Source organism: Ursus arctos, unplaced genomic scaffold, assembly GCF_023065955.2.
Source record: "Ursus arctos isolate Adak ecotype North America unplaced genomic scaffold, UrsArc2.0 scaffold_10, whole genome shotgun sequence".
NCBI classification, from domain to species: Eukaryota; Metazoa; Chordata; class Mammalia; order Carnivora; family Ursidae; genus Ursus; species Ursus arctos.
The window spans coordinates 68,537,010-68,555,212 of record NW_026622764.1 but is presented as its reverse complement, the minus strand read 5'-3'; the positions used below and the strand labels follow the sequence as shown (position 1 = coordinate 68,555,212).

Below are 18,203 nucleotides of genomic sequence, written 5' to 3'. Positions count from 1 at the left end.
TAACCGGATACCGCTGCAAATAACGTCAGCTCCCCCATAGAAACTCAAGCAAGACATGTGCTGCATTCTCTTCATAAAAAGTTGAAGATCAGAGTTCAGTCTGGAAAGAACCAGCCTGGGGAGTCAGCCGGTCCTGAGTTCCCGCTTTGAAATGCTGTGGCCATGTGACTGCAGGCAGAAAACCCTCTCCCTGCACAGCAGGGCTCGTCCTAGCAGCCGCTCCACAGGGTCGTCCTGGGCAGTACAGGGTGTGATGTGTGTAACAAAAGCACTCGGTTGGGCTGGGCACAGAAAACACACAGAACAAATACACACGGAATCAATGCCCTGAGCCAGCTCCTCCCCTCCTCCCTTCCCTTGCACGTGTGGAGCGGGAGATTGGTTTTCCCTGAGAGCCTGGTTGGGTGAAGGGAACAGGCGAGGGGCTGAGTCAGAGCCCAGCAGAGGCTTTTTATTAATGGAATTTACTTCATTCCCACGAGATGTCCAGATAAGCAAGCTTGCCTCAAACAAGGATCTTGGATTCTGGGACCCAGAAAATGACTCCCTGAGATGTACTTGTTATGCACCCAGGGTCACCAGAAACCCATTTACCTTGAAGCTGCTGAAAAAGGAAGCTCCAAGCCTCTCACCCACGCAGGAGCCCCAGCAACACATTCATGGCCATTTGCTTTTGTAAACTTGGCGGTGGTAAGATACTCTGACCTTGATTGCTCTGATTGCCTCTTCCTACTCTGACTTCCTTTTGGCCACATTTCCCCCTCCTTTTGGGTGACTTTGGAGCAGACATGGGAATTTTGGGGATCGGGCTAAGAGGAACTGGAGTCAGAGATACCTTTACTTTGGGTTAAGAGATATTCATAAATTTGTGAACTATATTTACAGTTTAGTTACTGCCGGCTGTTCTCAAGTAGGGAAGTTTTCCAGCAATATTCCTACAGCCCACTGGGCTGACCCACCCGTCATGGAGATAGGAAGGCTCGAATCAGAGGTCATATCGCAATAGGAGTGTGTCCTTCGGTGTCCGGCACCGAGGTAGTGTGGGCCTGCTGAGGAAAATCAAGATGTGGAACAGACAAGCCAGAACAGACTAATCAGAGACTAGCCCGGGCAAAATTTTTCCAACCATCAAACTTGTACAACTCTAGGCACATTTAAAGTTGATAACTGGTCAGAATGAATTTGAGACCACCTAAGAAATATGCCCCCCAAAATACAGGACAAAAAGGATATTATTAGAGATGTGGTAAGCAAATAATATGTATTTTTCTGAACTTGGGGGTACCTTAATACCTAATTTTGTATATATACTTTTATATCCTCTTCAAAGCCTCTCGGATTATATAAGCTTCAGGCCCTACAAAAAAACCTGGGCCTGGGACGCGTGGGTGGCTCAGTCGGTGAAGCCTCAGCCATCAGCTCAGGTCATGATCCCAGGACCCTGGGATGGAGCCCCGCGTTGGGCTCCCTGCTCAGTGGGGAGCCTGCTTCTCCCTCTCCCTCTGCCATTCTCCCTGCTCACACTCTCTCAAATAAATAAAATCTTTAAAAACAAAAACACCTGGGTCCATCCCTTAAAGTCAGGTACTTTCATCTTTTTCAAGAAGGGGGTGGTGAGCACAGAGACGACTGAACTCCCTAACAAACTCAATTTCCTGAAATAGTTCTATTTCAGGCAGACGGGGAACCTAGAAAACTGGGAATTCCTTGTGTATGTGTTCTTTCTGTAAAGATTTAAATTAAGTTCAGTGCATAAGGCTCCACACCATACTGGCGGATTTGCTCGCCAGGCTGAGTCCATATTGCACAGTGCTGGGGGAAAGTACTTTTTTTTTAATCGTGTGAAATAAAACACACCTAGCTTTAAAAAAAAAAAAAAAAAAAAGTCAGTTTCTGCTTGTCTTTTATCTGTACTTTCTCTACCCCTTCCCTGCCAGAGATTCCAAACTTTCTTCACGCTCCCGATTGTCGCCTCTCCGCCCAAATCCAACAAACTCGGCGGGCTCATTACTGTTTGAAAGCACACAGTAACACTATACAAGTTGGAGAAAGTGAAAGAACTTCTTTCTAAATTCAAACGACTGAACAAGGAAACATTCAGGTAGGCAGAGCCCTTGTGTCTGTGCTTAACCACAGAAAGACTTAAAGGAACCACCTCTGGAGGCTGGTTTTCGTTCTAGTGAAAACGCCAGGAGCGCGCACAGGCTCACCCTGCCCTTGCCCACCCCGCACAGCCCCTCCCCGAACTCGGCCGCCCCTCGGAGCACGCACGTCACAAGGGAGAGCAAACGCGGCTCTCCGCTCGTGGCACCGCCGTGCCCTGCATTTCGCAAAGGCCCGGGCCCCGCGCCCGCTCGGCCGGCCCCTCCCTCCGCGCGCCGCCCGGGGGGATGCTCAGCCCCACCGCCCCTCCAGGTGGGGGACAGCGGGTGACCCTGAGCAAGTCTGTCCAGCGCGAACAGAACAACCCCGGCGGGGGGGGGGGGGGGTGGCTGGCTCGTTTCCTTTGCTTGGAGAGCCCTTCGCAAGCTCGCCACACCCCACCCACCACGTATACCTTCTCTTCTAGGGCTGCTGCTTTTACAAAAACAGAGCCGCGAGTCTTTAAAACCTGCATTTTCTCCCCGGGAGTGAGCATTAGTTAATGATTGCCAGCCGGTCTCCGGCTTTCGGCACCATGTGACCGGGCCACGTGACTTGGAGCCGGCTGCGGTTGTTCCTTGTATTTGAATAGAAAGATCAAGCTTATTATTGCACTAAAAGCCTGCGGATCTCGTCAGTGCAACGTGATTCCCAGGCCGGTTACACAACGCGCTGCAGCCCCGGGCTCCGGCTTCCAGCGCCCAGCCTGACCGCCTGCCTCCGCCCGGCGCAAGGAGCTGTTTTCCGAGGGACGTAAAACAAACATGGTTTTGTGTTTTCCAAAGTGAGAGTCCATTTTCCCCTCGGAAAATGGATGATGACCCTGAAAAATGAAGATTTCTCCGAGCCTTTTAATTAGGACAAGGTTAGGCGCCCTATTGCACGCACACAAATACAGGAAAAAACAGGAGATCCAATCCCCTTTGCAACTGAAGATTCAAGATTAATTTGACCTTTATTTCCCTGTCTCGCTGGAAAATCTTCAAAATACACTCTTTTACTTATAAAAAAAATGTGAACTAATAATGACATTTTAAAATTTAAAATGTAAATGGCGGGTTCATTTTGTGTTTTTTCCCCTCTAAAATTTCTAGAACATTGACAGTTAAATTTTGATTCAGCACATCCAGCAAAGGAGAAAGCAGAAGGATTAGTTTGTTTATAGGTCGGAAGAGCTGGGTGTCCCTTTGCAGGTTAGGGTGTACGTGGACACAGATATGCATATATATGCAGATTTGCCTTAAAGGGGACACCCTCCTCCCACACCCAGAAGGTGACAGCCTTACTTAGCACTTTGTAATACTCTCCCCCACTCCCCTCCCCCCGCCCCCCTACCCCTGGGGCCATAGAAGCCCGGGGATATTTTGCTTCCTCCTGTCTCTAAGGGTAGTCTTCAGTGATGACTCAGGGACAGGAGAAGGACCAGGGAGGAACAATAACATTGGTTATCTCTAGTCCAAGGTCTTCTCTCAATGGAACTGCATAGCGCTTTTCCGTGGCAGTCCCTTCTCCAGCAGCGTCTGTCTCTAGAACGGGAGGCCGGCCCATTCTCCAGCCCCGGCCAGATTTCAGCTGTGGATTCATTCATTCTACAAATACTGAGTGCCTCCCCTGCCTGGCACTGTTCCAGGTGCTGAGGAAGCAGCCGCGAACAAGGCGAACAAGGCGGCTGGCTCCCTGCTGCCGCGGGGCCTCACTCCAAGGGGGGAGAGTCATCTCCGAGGGGCCCAGCCCCGGAGGCCTGGCCTGGCCCGGAGGCGGGGCTGGGGCGGCACAGCACGTGGCACTCCCTTCTGCGCTACAGCCATTGCTCAGATGACAGGGCGACTAAAGATTCATTAATTTGTCAGCTGATGCTTTGGAAACAGAGGTCAGTCTTTGCTGGAAGATACAGGTGTGACCTTGTTTCTTAGACACCTTCCAGTCAGCCCTGAGGAGGCCTTGCGCGCCGTTTCTGATCCTCCACGGACAAGAGTCTTTGTGTAGACATCTCTGGGCTGCCAGCGGCGGGGCCAGAAATCCAGCAGAGCTGCTTGGGAGCGAGCCCTCCTTGAGCTGTGACCGACTCATTGCCAGAGTTCCAGCTGGAGCCTCAGTGCCTTCTGCTTCCCTGCGTCTCCATATCCCCCCCCTTTCCGAGGACACCCCGCAACTCTGGCAGGAGCTAGCCGAAAGGCCAGCCTGGCCACAGTGCCAGAGGGGTGAGGAATAGCCTTGGAGCCTTCCCAAGGACAGGACACCAATCCGTTTTCTGTTCCTTAATGACAGCTAGGTATGGGGCCTTCCCTACTTCCACGAGCCCTGGTGTGGATCAGAGAGTGAACGTGTGTTGTGGAAACGGCAGAGCTTTTGACATGCTGAGTAAGAACCCACTGGGGGATGGGAAGGCAGAGACAGAGGGAAAGAATGGAGCTATCAGGTTCTTAATGAAATCTTGATTGGATTTTGATGAATCCATCACTCAGTGGACACTCTTCTCTATGGAACCACATACCACACCAAGGCAAAGGGAACGCGGCAAGTTGAAACAAAAGTCAGAAATGCAGGCACGATGGCCTGGTGGCTGCAGATGGTCCTTTACACCAGGGCCTTGGAGAAGGTCCTTGATAGCCATGTACGACAAGCAGGATATTGGACCCTCACCACCCAGATGCAGCCTCCAACCACCCCCACCCCTGGCGTGTGCAGCGGAAGCAGGGGCAGCTCAAGCTGGAGAAAGAAGGGCACTGACACAGGCTCTGGCCCTGGAACTCAAGGTATTTTGAACCAAATTTCTTTCCCTAGCCAATCTCAGTGCTACATCCCATAGACCCTTGTTTTCCTGAGAGGAACAGTACCTGCCATCTTTCTGCAGGTGGGGAACCTAAGGCAGAAGCATGCTAACACCCCCAGCATGAGAAGATCAAAGATACAGGTCGCCTGGGTCAAAGAGCAAATTCATGTCTTATCAGGTTCGCCTCTTACAAGGACCTGCGCCTGCACCACCAAGATTATCAGAATGGTGCGGCCTCTGCAGAAAACGATACGCAGTTCCTCAAAAAATGAAACACAGAATTGCCATATGATCCAGCAGCTCCACTCCGGGGTCTATATCCGCAAGAACTGAAAGCAGGCAGTCAAACAGACATTGGTACACCCCTGTTCCCAGCGGCATTAGTCATCATGGCCAAAGGGTGGAAACAGCCCAAGTGTCCGTGTATGAATGGACGAACGAAATGTGCTGCACACATACATTGGAATATTACTCAGCTTTAAAAAGGAGGGGAATTCTGACTTGTACAACACGGGCGAGCCTCGAGGACGTGATGCTAAGTGAAATAAATCCATCAAGTTACGTGAGGTACCTGGAGGAGTCCAATCCTTAGAGACAGAGAATAGAACGGTGGTCATCAGGGGCTGGATAGAGGGGAGAACGGTGAGTTAGTATTTAAGGGGGACGGAGTTTCGGTTTGGGAAGAGGAAGCAATTCTGGAGATGGTTGGTGGTGATTCACGGCACGAAAATGTACTTCATGCCACCGACGTGAACGCTGTAGGATGTTCAATGTTAAATTTGATGTGTGTGTTTTACCAAAATAAGAAAATAGAAAGGGTGTCCGAGTATCGCCTGCACATTTTTAGAGCTTCAGGTAATCTCAAAAAATCTTTGTCCTGTGTATTGTCCCCTGTGGATCAGCAGGAGCCCTGGGAATGAATGACCCACCGATCCCATCCCTTCTGACGTCCAAGGAGATGAGATGATGTTGATCGTCTTGCCATCTCTCTTGTCCTTCAGCCTTGGTTCTGTGAGGCCCACAGCTCAGAGAGGGGCAGGCTCTGCTTCCATCCAACCATCCTCATCCTCCCCCAGTCCCTTCAGCCCATTGATCTGATTTGCTAGAAAGAGAATTGTGGCACAGAAGAAGAAAGATAAAGAATTAAACTCCACTGCCCAACCCGTCTTCACTGCCTCCAGTGGAAAATGTTCAAGATTTGGGATCAACTTTTTTGCCCGGACTAGTTAAGTTTTTTCTCACCTGTTAATAGATTTTGCAGGTCATAGGAAATACTTGATGGAATATTAGCAAAACAGCTGGGCTTCAAGGGATATGAGGGAAGAAGAATGAGAGGAGAGCATGGGAAGAGAGATTATAGACACCAAGTTTTAAATGCTCTCTGCCCTGGCTTTATGACCTAACGCACAGTAGAATAGTGCCTGTTCCTGGAAACCGTAAAGAATATCCTATTCTTAAAACGAAAAACAAAAACAAAGAAGAATATTCTATTCTTATATAAAGTTTGTTTTTCATAATTCTAAGCTTGAAACAAGCTCCATTGAACTTCTAGAAAAGGATAATCCTCATTGGGGAAAGGCCCCAGGCCTCCTTGGAAGAAGTAAAGCTGGTGGTTAGGATGGCCGCGAATTGTTGTCTGTATTAACTGCTGACAGTCGCCACGGGTAATCCATAAACACAAAAGCAGGTCCATATGGGGGACTTCTGTCACAGCTCTCCAGCACACTTGACCCCTTATCCTCCTTCATCAGGTCAGACCCATCCTGAGCCCGTGATGGAGAACCTCAAGTAGGCTGAAAAGTCTTTAGGAAAAATGTATGGGTGACAAGGTCATAAAGATACCGCCTAAGCTCTCACGGACCTTGGTGGTCACGCTACATGGAAGAGTGCTTGCTTAGCTCCGTGCTTGGCACTTAACGAATGTCCACTTTACTGGGTGGCATTATTACTATCATTCTGGATGTCCCGCAGACACAGCAATCACATTTTTCAAGTCCCAAATTAAGAACTTTCGGAACAAGACTTGTACAGTCTACTCAGGCAGAGACCAAGATAGATTATTTCAATCCAAGGCCATCTGGAAAATTCCAGGCTGCGTGTAGCCAGTCTCATGGGCTCCCCATTAACAGACCACTCCAGCTAAAAACTATGAAATCTGCCCAAGTTCGCACATCTTTTGGGATCTACAAAGGTAGTTCGACCATGTACAAATCCTTGTTGCCTTCAGTTCGATTCACGAAAACACTTCAAGCACCTGACTGTAAAGTATTGATTGAGTTGAGTGCCATGGGGGATAAACAAAGAAAAGAGATGGCACAGTCCTCCCAGAATCTCAGGGACGTGAGGGGATGGGAAGGGCTGCCCTTGTGCTGAGCATGGGGGACTCAGGGGGAGCTCCAATTCACTATTTTTAAAATTTTGTAATTGAAGTATAATTGACATATACTAGTTTCAGATGTACAACATATGATTCGATAATTATATACAGTATGAAACGCTCACCATGATAAGTATTGTTACCATCTACCTCCATACAAAGTTATTACAATATTATTGACTATATTCCCTATGCTGCACCTTCCATACCCTTGACTTATTTACTTTGTAATTGGAATTTTGTACCTCTTCATCCCCTTCATCGATGTGGCCTATTCCACCCCCCCCACACCCCTCCCTTCTGGCAACTGCCAATTTACACTGCACATTTATGAATCTGTTTCTGTTTGTTGCTGCTTGTGTATTTATTCATTTGTTTTGTTTCTTAGATTCCAAATATAAGTGAAATCACAAAATATTTGTCTTTCCCTTTTTGGCTTATTTCGCTTAGCATAATGCCCTCTAGTTCTTTTTTTTTTTTTTTAAAGATTTTATTTATTTATTTGGCAGATATAGAGACAGCCAGCGAGAGAGGGAACACAAGCAGGGGGAGTGGGAGAGGAAGAAGCAGGCTCATAGCGGAGGAGCCTGACGTGGGGCTCGATCCCGGAACGCCGGGATCACGCCCTGAGCCGAAGGCAGCTGCTTAACCGCTGTGCCACTCAGGCGCCCCAATGCCCTCTAGTTCTATCCGTGTTGTCATGAATGACAAGATTTCAAGAGTTGAATGGATAAAGAAGATGTGGTATAGCTACACAATGGAATATTACTTGGCCATAAAAAAAGAATGAAATCTTGTCATTCAGATTCACTATTGGTCACTGATAATACCTGACCAGTGCCTCTAAGGCTTTTGATGGCATTTTAAGGTGTTTACACTTGATTAGGTCCCAGTAGGTACAGAGTGATTCCCATGCAAAACTGCAGGACAAAATGACAGAGGGAGAGCCTGGTCAAGGCCTCGAACATGACCAAGAGAATGACCATGGCCCAAGGTCAGATTCTCACACTGCCCAGAAGTTTCTCTTTTCCCTATACTTATAGATCTTTCAGGAGCCTTCCACATGGTCAAAATGGTCAAAAGGCTCCTACAGGGGGCACCTGGGTGGCTCAGTCGGTTGAGTGTCTGCCTTTGGCTCAGGTCATGATCCCAGGGGCCTGGGATCTAGTCCCACATGGGGTTCCGTGCTCAGCGGGGAGTCTGCTTCTCCCTCTGCCCCTCACCCCACTCATGCTTTCTCTCTCTCTCAAATAAGTAAAATCTTAAAAAAAAAAAAAAAGTTCCCACAGGAGCCTTCCTGTCCTTGAACAACAAATTAGTGCTAATGTGTTAGCAGAGATGAATAGACTCCTACTTCCATAATCCCCTCAGGCTTCGGATTTGGCAGTGGGCTGATGGAGTCCATCTCCTTTACCTTCACATGGAGCTGTCTCTGAGGGGAAATTTCTCTTCCTCGTAGTGGGTAGCCATTAGCACAAGAACATTCCTACACCCCTTGGAAAAGCAGGCGGACAGCACTGTTGGGGCCCAGAAGTAGATGTGGGAGAACCGGCAGAGGGAACATCCCACAAAGCCGGTCCAGCTCAACTTATGATCCCAAAGTGAGAAGTAACATCACTTCTTCAACGTAGGAAACTAGAGCTTTCTTGGGTTTTTTTTCTTTACTACAGTTGTGGCCAAGTTTAAAACCAAAGACGTTCGTACGTACTTGGGGGTCCTTAGCTGACATAGGTGCTCATAGCATCAAAAAATGGAGAGTTTGAAGAATCTGGAGCAACCTGGCCGAGCGGTGATGCTGTGGGACAGGGTAGCTGCTGCCGACATGGATTTGGGGCCTTTCGGGCTCAGCTCACCAGGCCTTCTATATTCACTGATTAATCTTCCGACTTGAATTGTTTCCCAAACAGGCTCTGTCAGAAAGAAAGATTCATTCATTTATTCAACAACTATATTGATCCCGTACTATCAGCCAGAATGAATGAATGGTTTAGTGGGAAAGGTAGACGAAGCGATAGCGAGAGGCCCCCATGTGGTGTGTGCTAGGCAGGGAAGCCCGGGTGTTATGGAAGTCTGGGGGTGTGGGGGGCATCTCAGTCAGAGGGTCTGGTCACTGGAAAATGATTGGATACAGAAGGAAAAGTATAATTCTACAGACAAAGTGGAGGAAGGCATCCCAGGATGAGGGATCCACACGAATTAAATTAATGTGTGGAGGCATGAAATTAAGATATTGAATTCCGTCTGTCTCTGTGGGTTTGAGCAAGGTGGTCATCTTGGAACCACCTCGACCCATCCTAGTCTTGTTTTTAAGTCTCAAAGGTGCAGCCTAGAGGAAATAGAAAACCAATCCTTGGGATTCTGAAATGGGGCCTCGACTGGCCTTGTACCCCACCTGGAGTAAAAAGGTGCAGGCCATCTAGTGGGGCTGCAGGGTGGGGGTGGCAGGTGCTAGATCTAGAAAGGAAGTTTGGGGACTAATGCCATTTTTAAAAATAAATAAATAAACAAATGTTTGTTTGTTTGTTTATTTTAAGTAAGCTCTCTGCCCAATGCGGTGCTTGAACTCACGACCCTGGAGATCAAGAGTCAAATGCTCTACCAACGCAGCCAGCCCACGCAGGTAGGGAACTAATTTCGAAGGGCCTCCTCGGTAATGCCAACAGGCTGCCACATGTCTCAGAAGCACAGAATTGTCTGTATGTCATCAACTTGTTCCATATTCAACTTGAGACACAAGGGCCATGTTTAAGCCAGAACAGGCATTGTTGAAAGTGGTGATTTGCCAATCATTCTTACCTTTAGGATAAGTGTAGGATAGTGAATGGGGAGGTTGGGGGCGGGGTGGCAGTCCTAGAGCTAAAGCCCTGCAGAAACGTTAGATGGCCACACGTGCCTTCATCAGCTTTCAGCTACATTAATGGAAAATGTCTTCCTACTCTCTTTAGTCTTCAGGTTTACTGTTGGCTCCCTTATGTACCTGAGGTTGGAATCCCAGATGGGGAGGTGATCTATCTTAAGCCACGTTCAAGGGAGGAACTTGCTTCTCAAGTCTCAATTCCAAGATAAATATGTCATTCCTGCTATACACTCAGCTTCCCAAAACACAGCCGTGAGTAAATGCTTCATGCGGTGCGATGGCAGAGGTATAATTAAACTTCAAAGGGGTATCAATTGCATCATGTTCAAGAAAAGTGTAGAAAAAGAAAGGCATTACTGAAAGGCAACCTCAAGCACCCCACCACCTAAATTCATCTTTGGGAGAAGGAAAATAAACTGAAGTGATCTCTTGGGGCACCCAATTTGCTCATGAAGACCTTCCATTCAAGGTGTATTAGAAAAGGGAGAGTGTGTGCTCGCATCTGGCCGTGTTCGAATCTAATCTTTATGAAAAGACACCTTCCAGGATTCCAGTTACCGTCATGCCTCCTAAGCGAAAGAGGGAAGGAATGTGAAAATAGTCTGGAACATTTTTAAAACAAACCGTATAATTATCACCTGCTAATTTATTCAGGTTTTTAAGATCATGTTTGTTGGGAAAAGTCAAGAGCAAGGCCCCTCGAGGCAGATGGCTTGTTGCAAATTCTAGCAAGTCTTTCTGCTCCGTGACCTTGGGTCAAGTACCCGACCTGTCCCAGCCTCAGGATCCTCAGCTATGGTACAGAAGCACCAATAACACCTCCGTCAAGGCGTTGTGACAGGACTGAACTGAGTCCTTCCACAGAAAAACGTGGGACTCAGGTTGGCACATACTAAGTAACCAGGGGATATGAACTCTTATTAGAGTTTTTTGGGGTTTTTTTGTTTTTTTTTTAAAGATTTATTTATTTATTTGACAGAGATAGAGACAGCCAGCGAGAGGGAACACAAGCAGGGGGAGTGGGAGAGGAAGAAGCAGGCTCCCAGTGGAGGAGCCTGACGTGGGGCTCGATCCCAGAACGCCAGGATCACGCCCTGAGCCGAAGGCAGACGCTTAAGGACTGAGCCACCCAGGCGCCCCTCTTATTAGAGTTTTGATTGTTCCCACCAAGAGCCTGGATCTCAGGCTTTGCCCGGGAGACACCAGTGAGCTGCTTTGCAAAGACAGACTCGGCCCCATGAGTAATATTTCTGCTTCTCCCCTCAGCTAACGCCTTCAAAATGCCTGTTTTTGAGGACCTAGGCCAGAGAAGGTGGAGTGGGCAGCTCCTCAAATATCAAATTAAAAGTCAGTGGCATCTTAGCCACTTAGAAAGGCAGCACTCGTGCTCTGAAGTAATAAGTAAGAATCGTGCCAGGATAGTCTCCATTCCAAACCTACTTACAGAAAGACCCGTCAAGCAGAGAAGCACCGTGTATCACTGTTTATCATCCCCAAAGTCATACTTTGCCAAAGCTCCAGGTAACTAAGGATGAGCTTGATACAATCTTTTAAAGACAGAAATCCTAGGGAAAATAAACAAAAAAGAAAGAAAAAGAAAGAAAGAAAGAAAGAAAGAGAGAAAGAAAGGGAGAAAGAAAGGGAGAAAGAAAGAGAGAAAGAGAGAAAGAGAGAAAGAAAGAAAGAAAGAAAGAAAGAAAGAAAGACCCAACCTGCTCTTAGTCCACTGGTATGCAGCTGCTCAGGCTTGTTTAACATTAAAATACTATTAAAAAAAAAAAAAAGCCAAATCCAGTTTCACACACTGATCGGTGCGGCTCATAAAAAGGCAATCATTTGGTTTGTCAATTAGTTGGCAACCTGACTTGTGATGTCAAGGTTTGCTACCCTGAATTATTATTATAAAGCTTTGAAACCTAAGCAAAGAGAGAGGGGAAGTCGTGCCCTTAGCTTGTTCTGGGCTCTCGTGTTTGCTTGAAGTGAGTCTCTCCTTAATGCCTTCAGAATTTGCTCTCGCCTTGAAGCCATAGACAAGTATGTGCTGCTCTGTGCTAAATATGGGAACAGCGAGTACAAACAGGAGACTGAAGATTGGCTTTGAAGCTCCGTGCTGCCAGTGCAGGGCCTCTCCCAAGCGCTGCGAGCGGGCGGCAAGGCCCTGCAGAGGGAGAGCTCCTGGCTTTTAACGCCTAATATGATCATTCCAGGCGGGGTCTGCTGAGACTGAAGGTCACCAGTCTGCTTTTGACCCGAGTACTAATGACAATCCCGTGGGAATCCCGAGAGTGGCTGAAGGAGGGCTGTCATAGTACTAATAATGAATGATGATGATAACGTCCTAGGTTTCTTGCTTTAGTGCTTATCGCCCGAAGATCTCGAATCCCTTCAAGACCAATTGTTTGGCCCACTGCTGACCTGTAACCCACTCAGGCCCAGAATATTGCCCTGTTGTCAAGAATACAGCCACCCCAAGCCTGTTTAAGCACGAACTGAAGAAAGATACCCATTGAAAATTAAAGTGTAAATTTTAGGTAGGCAGGTTATAATTATCCCCTTGAAATGAAGCCAAGAAATGAAGTTTAATACCCTTCTTTTGTGAGAAGCAGCCAGGCAACGTTCCTAACCATAAACAGACCTCAGATTTTCATCTCCTCTAATTCAGGGTTTCTCAACTTTGGCACTATTGGCATTTGGGCTGGATCATTTTCTGTTGTGGGTGGAAGGCTGTTCTGTGCAGCACAGGGCATTTAGCACCCCCCTGGGCCTCCCCCCAGTGCCATTAGTGCATGCACACACACACACACACCCGGTTGCGACCCTTGAAAATGGCTCCAGACAATGCCAAATGTGGGGGGCGGGGAAGGCAAAATGGCCCTCAGTGGACAGCCATGGCTCTAACTCAAAACATTGGAGAAGCAAGTTAGAAGCTACTGAATTACCAGAATCTTTCATTCCCCCAGGTTGCTCGAAAGATTCCTCCTGAAGGAGGGACAGTTATCTGCCTAGGGCTTTCAGGATTTCAGAGAGGCTTCAATTATAAAATAGGTCTTTGATCATAACTTTGATTACGAAACTTAGATTATGAAATTAGGTCCTCCCCGCACCCTGAAAAAACAAAAATCCAAGAAATAACACAACCCTAGACTATCAAATGCTACCCTCCCCTGGGTAGCAGAGGACGTGTTTCTGCCACGTAACTTCCCCCCACGTGGCCGTGGTAGGTTGTAACAGGATTTCACTGCGAGAGCTTTAACGCCCACATTGCCTACACCTCTCAGGCTTCCTGGGGTTAGAATTCCTCTCCTTCTGGAATCCACAGCATCCATCAAACAGAAGTGAGACCCGCATCTATCCACCTGTACGCACTGTGATAACCCCAGTCCCCTCTCTGACCACGACCTGCAGCTTCTCACCCTCCCTGACAACGCACACGAGGCCTCCCAGGACCTCAGCTGCCTGAGCTCACCCTCACTGCCCCGTGCACGTGCCCTCCACACCCCAGACAGTGTGGCTCTCAAACTTTTTTCACCAAGCCTCCCCAAATTTTACATCACGTCCCATCCCCCGCCCAGTTCACATATACACAAATACAGCTTGTTGTTAAGCTGTGTTCTGAACTAATTTTGGACTTTCGGAAAAGCTGCAGAAATCCTGCAGAAGATTTCCATGTATCCTTTGCTATGGTCCGGAGGCTTGGGTCCCCCCAGAATTCCCATGTTGGAATCCTCATGCACAAAGTGATGGTATTAGGGGGTGGAGCCTTGGGAGGTGAGCCGGTCATGAGGGGGGAGCCCTCAAGAATGGGATTTGTGCCCTTATGGAGGAGGCTCCAGAGAGCTCCCTAGGCCCTTCCACCCTGTGAGGACCCAGCAAGAAGGCACCAGCTATGATGGAAGCGGGCTCTCACCAGACACAGAATCTGCCAGCACCGTGATCTTGGACTTCCAACCAATAGAAATGTGGGAAATATATTCTGTTTACAGGCCACCCAGTCTGTAGCAGTTTGTTATAGCCGCTGAAATAGACAAAGCCATCCCCCTCCCACTTTCCCTAGTGCAATAGTCAAAATCAGGAAACTAACATGGGTGCTGTACTAATAACCAAACTAAAGATCCCAGTTTTCCACTAATGTCCCTTTTCTGTCCCAGGACCCCATTCGGCATCTCCCATGGCATTTCGTTATTTCTCCTTATTCTCCGGAATCCATGAGAGTTCATCAGTCTTTTCTTGACTTCTATGACCTTGACACTTCGGAAGAGTATCAATCAGTTGTTTTGTCAAATATCCCTCCATCGCAGTTTGATATTTTTTTCAAGATTGCACTGAAGTTAGACATTTTTAGCAAGAATGCCACAGAAATGATGTAGGCCCCCCCCCAAAATATATCTTTTTTAAATTGAAGTATAGTTGACACCAAAATATATCTTACACAGAAGTTTCATGAAACCGTATCCTTGCTATGTGAAATAGACTCTGACATTTTCTGTTATTATTTTAAATGCTGGGTTTATAGCCATATTGCTTCACAGTCCTCTAATGGGTGAGAAAACACTGCCTGAGGCCAGCTGACATTGGAGGTCTTCTCCCTCCGACCTGTTCCTTCTTGAGTCTTTCCTTTCTCTGCCTCAGTGGCACTGCACTGATCGGGTTTTTTTTCCTTCCTCTCTGACCAGCCCTTCCCTGTAGGCTTTTGGACTCTCTGTCCTCCCCCGTCTGTCTGATCACAGTGAGCTGCCCTCCTCTTTCATTTCCACTGCACACAGGGGAACCCCATCCCTGACTTCCAGCTGCCGGGAGGAATTTGGGTGTGCGTGCCCTGCTTTCGCAGTGAACTCAACAGGACCAGCACGACCTTTACTTACTGCTCTCCCCTCACCAACTGAATCCCCTTCCCCATATCCTGTACCTGCCAACGGTGCACCTTTATCCCCCCCCTTATTTATACGTGGGGAGCTCACTGCCCTGCACCTGGGATGCCACCCAGTCGGCTCCTTTCTTCTCTATTTCCCAATCCAGGGGTTCCCAAACTTTAGAGAACATCAGAATCACCCACAGGGCTTGTTAAAGACTGATCACTAGGGCCCACCCCAGAGACTCTGATTCAGTAGGTCTAGGGAGGAGCCCTCAAATTTGCATTGCTAACAGGTTCCCAGGTTAGGCTGAAACTGCTCCAGGGCTGCTCTCCCCTATCAATTCCAGGGGTACCACGCACTTCCTGGAATACCCTACTTAGCCAGCAGCATCTCACCCTAAGCCACTGTCCACCACCACCACCCCCACCCCCCGAAATGGAAAGCCCTGTTCACCCCTTGCCTTACAGGGACTCAAATCTCCCTCATTCTGCAGGGATTCGCTCCAGACCAGCAGCCCCCAGAAGACTTTTTAGTTCTTCAGCCTTCATGGAGTTCTTTTTTCTGGTGCTTGATGGTCAAGGAAAGTTGACGATTAGAATTTCCCAGGTTAGTCCTTCCTTTCCCACTAGCCTGTGCAAAGGGAGTTGTTCGTGTTTGTTCTCACTGCACTTTGCTCCCTTCTTTGTGACTTCTAACACATCCAGTTTTTACCTTGCACGCCCTCCCACATGCGTGCAGAAATGCAACACACGTGAGCGTGTGCGCGCACACACACACACATGCACACACACACAGGAGCAGGCAGTGGTTTGGGGTTTGGCCTGAAGCTCACAGAGCCCAGGCAAATGTTTCCCAGAGAGCAATCTGGCTAACCTATGCAGTTGAACTTAAAAGAAACCTAGACAGGAGCGACCGGCTGGCTCTGCTGGACTAGCATGTGACTCTTGATCTCGGGCTCGTGAGTTCGAGCCCCAAGGTGGGTGTAGAGATTACTATTAAATAAATAAATAACTTAAAAAAAAAAAAAAGCAGCAGCCTAGCGGGACTTTGCCCTCTCTTTCAAGGACCCGCTGATTGCGGAGGCCGGTTCTTGTATTGACTTGGCCCCGCGGCCCTGGGAACAGGTGTGGGGAGGCTGGCTGGCTGACCATGTCCAGAAGGGCCAAGGCAGCGAGACATTTGGGCTCCCTATACGTGAACATATGTCTGTTTTTCAAAAATCTTTTAGAAGAAGGTCCAGAGAAGAGATCGTGTTGGGTCCTTGGAAACGGAATCAAGAAGTGGCTTCAGAGGAGCCGGGTTCCGGGTTCGGCGCGGCCCCCTCCCCGCTGGCCTCCCAGGGCCCAGGGCTTCTCGGGGACCCGCACTGCCGCGTGCCACCGGCAGGTGTCTCTCTCCTGGCTCTGGAGCCCGCGGTGAACTCACCAAATGGAGGCCCCGGGAGGCGGGGGCAGCGCGGGGCCAGTGCACGCCGCGCCGCCCTCTGTCCCCGCCACATTTCGCCAGATCCTCACCTTTGAAACACTTGGTGGCCGCGCGGGGCGGGCGGGAGCCAGAGCGGTTACCTAGCCGCGCGGCGGGGGCGGGGGCGGGGGCCGGACACGACAAGCCCTCCTGGCCTCCGAACCAGCCCGCTCTCCTTTCTGGGGCTCTTAATGGTCTGATGAGCAAGGCCGGGGGCGGGGCCGGGGGGGGGGGGGCGAGGTGTTGCACCAGGTCACCTCTGAAAGGCCATCGGTCAGTGCGGGCCCAGGACCCTGGGAAGTTATGTCCCATGTTTCTACTCACCTTCCCAGAAAGCGGTAGGAAAAAGGGCCTGCTGTGCTAACATCTTTTCCCTTTAGGGAAATTCAGTTTCCTAACATGCTGTGTTTTGAAAGAGCCCCGTTTATTGGGTAATGTAAGCCGCCCGGTAGGTGCAAGTGGGGCCAGTAGCCATCACTTTCTTTCTTTCTTTCTTTCTTTCTTTCTTTCTTTCTTTCTTTCTTTCTTTCTTTCTTCTTTTTCATTCTTTCTTTCTTTCTTTCAATATTTTCAATTTTTATATTTTTACTTATTTAACAAATGTTTACTGATCATCAGTGGGGTACTGGGCACCGTATGGGAGATTCCATGGTGAGCAAGAACGCAGACCCTGCCCTCACTACCCAGCCCACCAAAGAACTGAGTCTTCAGGGGACAAGATGTATGTGGTGTCCATTACTTGAGAATCCCAAACAATGCGGAGGAAGAAAACCACACTCTTGTACCAAAATATGCACTCGGTGCCATTGGTAGGAAGGTCAATGCAGGCATGCGTTCCTTTGGACCTTTTCACTTCATTTCATAGTAACCAAAAACCTCTCCTGATGGCTGACTTTGGGGCTGCGGATACAATGGTCACAAGCGGCATCCCTGTCCTTAAGGAACTGGTCTGCCCCATGTGCAGTAGGCCAGTAAAGCATAAAGAACAATTGTAGTGCGTCTCCGACCCTGGTGTCACCCTGGTTAGCTGTCTTGATTCCACGGATTTACTCCATGGAGCACAAGAGGATCTAGGAAAGAGAGGCCCAGCCGGCAGCCCTGGGTAGGACCCAAAAGCCAGCCCAAACAATCTAGATTCCCATAGGAAAGCCACCACGAAGCGCTCATGCCCAGGCAAGAACATCCGGTGTTCCATTCCCCAGGACGAAGGAATTTCTCATCTTGGGTCCGCTCTGGCTTCATTAACCCCATTTCTGGACAAATTCAATTTCCTGGGAAGTTGCTAAGAGCCAGTGTCACACATCCATATCCTACCTTTCCCTTCTCACAAAACTGTATTCTAGAATCTGGCTGCTGTTGGGAGAGAAAGAAGCTTCACCCCTGTGTCTGCCTTTATACAGCTCAGTAGTTGTTGTTTTAAGGTGCTGAAATTGTGTTTGGGCTTTTTTGTTTGCTTTTTGAAATAAGTTTTACAAATTTAGTATTTTAGGAAAGACTTTTTCTTTTTAGGTTAACAGAACACTAGGCGTGGGGTTCTGACCTCAGACATTTACAGACAGCAAAAATCTCATCACTCAGCCAGAGAAACAGTCACAAATTCCCATGACACACTTTCAAGCTCTATCTCTGTTCTTGGCCTCCTTCAGAACTGTGGGAGTCAGTCCGTGCTGGAGATATTAACTGGAAGGCGCCTGGAGTCCCTCCACGCTGATATTTTGTCCCATTTCCCCAAGTGAG

General features: G+C 48.5%; 2 long non-coding RNA genes across 4 annotated transcripts; one reads left to right on the top strand and one right to left on the bottom strand.

The window, feature by feature from the left end:
- Positions 1-229: 229 nt before the first annotated feature.
- On the top strand, positions 230-7,698 carry LOC123000692 (uncharacterized). Its single transcript, XR_006408836.3, has 3 exons — positions 230-690; positions 1,938-2,101; positions 2,570-7,698. It is a non-coding gene; the product is annotated as an uncharacterized LOC123000692 (long non-coding RNA).
- Positions 7,699-7,760: 62 nt separating this feature from the next.
- On the bottom strand, positions 7,761-16,852 carry LOC130543189 (uncharacterized). 3 transcript variants are annotated; one of them, XR_008958336.1, is made up of 2 exons: positions 16,791-16,852; positions 7,761-9,202 (listed from the first exon to the last, which is right to left on the bottom strand). It is a non-coding gene; the product is annotated as an uncharacterized LOC130543189 (long non-coding RNA). The 3 variants fall into 3 exon arrangements; XR_008958335.1 differs by lacking the exon at positions 16,791-16,852 and adding an exon at positions 16,517-16,647; XR_008958334.1 differs by lacking the exon at positions 16,791-16,852 and adding an exon at positions 15,468-15,744.
- Between the last annotated feature and the right edge of the window lie 1,351 nt (positions 16,853-18,203).